This window comes from Mus caroli, chromosome 5 (genome assembly GCF_900094665.2).
Source record: "Mus caroli chromosome 5, CAROLI_EIJ_v1.1, whole genome shotgun sequence".
In the NCBI taxonomy this organism is placed as follows: Eukaryota; Metazoa; Chordata; class Mammalia; order Rodentia; family Muridae; genus Mus; species Mus caroli.
In genome coordinates, this window is record NC_034574.1 from 133266592 (window position 1) to 133270708 (window position 4117).

The 4117-nt window shown below is 48.1% G+C and overlaps 1 pseudogene; it reads left to right on the forward strand.

Moving 5' to 3' along the window:
- The first annotated feature begins 257 nt into the window (after positions 1 to 257).
- Positions 258 to 1089, forward strand: LOC110294987 (annotated as a pseudogene).
- The last annotated feature ends 3028 nt before the right edge of the window (positions 1090 to 4117 follow it).

Below are 4117 nucleotides of genomic sequence, written 5' to 3' on the forward strand. Positions count from 1 at the left end.
ATGACTCACCCCCCCCCACCCTAGGCTCCAATTCCTGTTGTTCTTGCTCCTGCTACAGCCTCTCTCTGTTCCAGGCATGCACATGGAAGCCTCAGCCATACCCAGGCTCCTAATTCCAGCAGATCCCTCCTGCCTGTGAGCACTCATGGTCCCCCAGCATCCTGGCTCCTGTCCATTGGGGTCCTGGGGACCTCTATGGATAGCCAAATGGGCCAGGTTGATCTCAGGTCCTGTCGTGCCTTGGATACGCAGGTAAAATGGAGGCCACTTTGGTGCTGAAAAAACAGCTCCGGCCAGCAGGTGTCTGCCACTGCAGGTGATCAGTCTAATGAGATGGACAAAGGACAGTGGGGCCCAGCAGAAGAGGGATCTGGTCTCAGCATCCAGGTGCACAGGGGACAACACCACATCTGGCTCTGCTACAGTGTGCCCCACAGGGAGTGTCCTCTCTTACACAGCCCCGCGTCTCCCCACAAACTCCAGCCTTATAAAGATGCTTTTCATCCCAGTTCCGGGAAGGAACAGACTCCAGGCGTGATTATGCTCTCTCTCCTGTGTAGGGATGCTTGCGTCTTGGCTTCTGGACACCCATCTGGCCCACTGCAAGCAAGAAGATGCTTACTCTGCCAACGCTGCCTCTCAATTGCCGAGCTCCAGCCGAAGGAGAAGCGGGTAAGTAGGGCGGTGTCAGTACCATAGCCCGCGAATCCGCCGGTGGTAAAGCACCCAGGAAACAGCTGGCTACATAAGCCGCGCGCAAGAGTGCGCCCTCTACTGGAGGGGTGAAGACACCTCATCGTTACAGGCCTGGTACTGTGGCACTCCCGTGAAGTCAGACGCTATCATAAGTCCACTGATCTTCTGATTCGCAAACTCCCCTTTTAGTATCTGGTGCGACAAATTGCTCAGGACGTCAAAACAGATCTGCGCTTCCAGAGTGCAGCTATTGGTGCTTTGCAGGAGGCAAGTGAGGCCTATCTGGTTGGCCATTTTGAAGATACCAACGTGTGTGCTATCCATGCCAAACGTGTAACAATTATGCCAAAAGATCTCCAGCTAGCACACCGCACACGCGGAGAACGTGCTTAAGAGTCCACTATGAGGGGAAACATTTCATTCTCAAAGTTTTTTTTTTCTCTTTTTCCTGTTATCAGTAGTTCTGAATGCTAGATATTTTTTCCATGAGGTCAAAGGTACCTAAGTATATGATTGCGAGTGGAAACACAGGGGACAGAATCAGGCATTGGCAGTTTCTCCACGTTCATTTGTGTGTGAATTGTTAATATAAATGCAAGATGTAAAGCATTAATGCAAGCAAAATGTTTCAGTGAACACATTTGAGCAGTTCAGCTATATAACAATTATAAATAAATCTGTTAAAATTTTCTGGAAAAAAAAAGAAAATAAAAGATGTGTACTCATATGTGGACCTTGGCATCTCTGCCTCTCCATGTGTGTATGGGGGCACACATATGTGCAGGTGTACACACATAATCATGAAGATATGTGTTTTATCCACATGCTGTGGCTTGTGTGGAACCCATTTCTCTCCTTCCAATGTGGGTTCTAGGGATCAAACTTATCAGGCCTGGAGACGGCAGTGCCTGCAATAAATATGATTTCTTTTGGGGGCTGGAGAGATGGCTCAGTGGTTAAGAGTACTGACTGCTCTTCCAGAGGTCCTGAGTTCAATTCCCAGCAACCACATGGTGCTCACAACCATCTGTAGTGGGATATGATGTCCTCTTCTGGTGTGTCTGAAGACAGCTACAGTGTACTCACATACATAAAATAAATAAATATTTTTTAAATATTCTTATTTTTCAAAACAGGTTTTCTCTGTATAGCCCTGGCTGTCCTGGAACTCACTCTGGAGACCAGGCTGGCCTTGAATTCAGAGATCTACCTGCCTCTGCCTTCTTAGTGCTGGTGTTAAAGGTGTGTGCCACCACAGCCCAGCTAAATAAAATATTTTTTAAAATAATTCTATTGTTAATGTCACAGACTGTTCCAGTGTCCCCAGGGGTTCACCAGATGTCCTTGAGCTCTGGATTTCAACATTCAACCTCAGATCCCAATGTACAAAAGCTGCCATCTCAAATGACTGTGTGCTTTTAACATTTTTTAAAAGATTTATTTATTTACTTTATGCATATGAGTACACCATTGCTCTCTTCAGACACACCAGAAGAGGGCAGCAGATCCTATTACAGATGGTTGTTAGCCACCATGTGGTTGCTGGGAACTGAACTCAGGACCCCTGGAAGAGCAGTTGGTGCTCCCAACCACTAAGCCATCTCCTCAGCCCCTTAACATTTTTTTAAAAATTTATTGGTATGTGTGTGTGTGTGTGTGTGCACTCGCGGGCGTGCACGTGTGCACACATCTGCCATGTGTGTCCAGGAACCTGCAGAGGCCAGAAGAAGGTGTCAGATCCCTTGGAGCTGGAGTTCCAGGAAGTAGTGAATCTCTGAATGTTGGGGGTGAGAACGGAACTCAGGCCCACTGCAAGAGCAGCAAGTGTTCTTAACTGCTGAGCCATCGCTCCATCCATGCAGAGTGCGTCCACGTGGTAAGATAGAACAGAAAGGACAGGCACAATGGTACCGGACTCCAATCCCCACACTTGGAGGCAGAGTGAGTTGAGAGAGTTTGATCAAGTTTCAGAGCAGCCAATCCTCTCCCTCCCTCCCTCCCTCCCTCCTATCCTCCTCCCTAATATATATATTAGGACAGAAAAGCTACTCTGTGCTGTGTACACGCATGTGCTGTGTGTGTGTTCTTGTGTGTGCACTGATGAGTGCATTCAGGTGTCTCCCTGCACACACCCCTCCCACCTTTTTCTTTACTCATCTCTAAATCAGACTGTTGGCTGTTGCTACCGACTTCTTTGTACATTCAATATACAACTCTTACTTATATTCTTTTGTTTTGTTTGTGAAATAGGGTCTCACCATTCATTAGTCCTAGCTGGCCTGGAACTCCTTCTGCTTCATCTGGGCGGCGGCGTGGAACACTCCTTAATCCCAGCTCCCAGAAGCACGAGGGAGGGAGGGAAATCTCTGAGTTCGAGGCCAGCCTGGTCTACAGAGCCAGTCCCAGGACAGCCAGGGCTACATAGAGAAACCCTATATCCAAAATCAAAACAAACAGCAACAAAAATCCTCCTGCCTCAGCCTCTCCATAAATGCCACCTCAGCCACATACCATCACACCTAGCACCCTTCTACACCTGACTTCCAAATACCTTCCCCATCGTGTGGACTGCCTCATCATGCTCCTGCTAGAATTCCTGACCCATCCATTTAAATAGCGATCAGGTCCACCTTCTAGTGTTTCCTGTGTTGCCCGGACTTTTGGGATTCTATTCATCAAGCCATTGTTTAATCCAAACCCAGGAAGTTCGCCCTCTATCCCACATTTTCCCCCCAAAGAATTTAACAGTTTTAGCCACTCCTGGCTATTCAGTGTTCTGATGGCGCTTGCATTAATTTCTGCCTACGGAGTAAGGCAGGAGTCCAGCCTCTGCCTGCGGCTGTCCTGTTGTCCCAGCATTCCTTGTTAATCTGTCTGAGCCTTGTTTCTTTCTCTGGCATGGGAAGTGGAGTGCTCCCCCCCCCCATCTCCAATCTATTTTTCTCTTCGTTCCATCCTAGACCATAGGTTTTAGAACTGCCAAGCCACAATACTCCTGTGAGAAAAACCCCTACACCCGCCCAAACCCAGTGTTGGTACACGGTTAGTTCCCTCCCCAGTCTTACAGTCTTTGGACAGAATAGTGTCCCAAATTGCTTAGATCAGCCCCTTTGTCACCCTGTCCCTGTTCAAGAATGATGTCACACGTTTGTAATTCAATTAGCATCCCTTGTGCAGGCTGCATTCCATTCCGGCTCCCCTGGCTTCCTGGCTAATGTTTTTAAAAATTTGCATACAGTGAAGGTGCCCCTTTGTGCTGTGGAGTTCAATGGTTTTGGCAACTGTCAGGAGCACTGCTTCCGGCCTCAGAGCTGCAGAGGAGCCATTGGGGCTCCTCATCGTCCGTCCACTGGTGCTCCCTCCTGGAACCCTGGCAACTGTTGTCCTAATGAGTATATTTACTTTATTTTCTCTCTTTTTT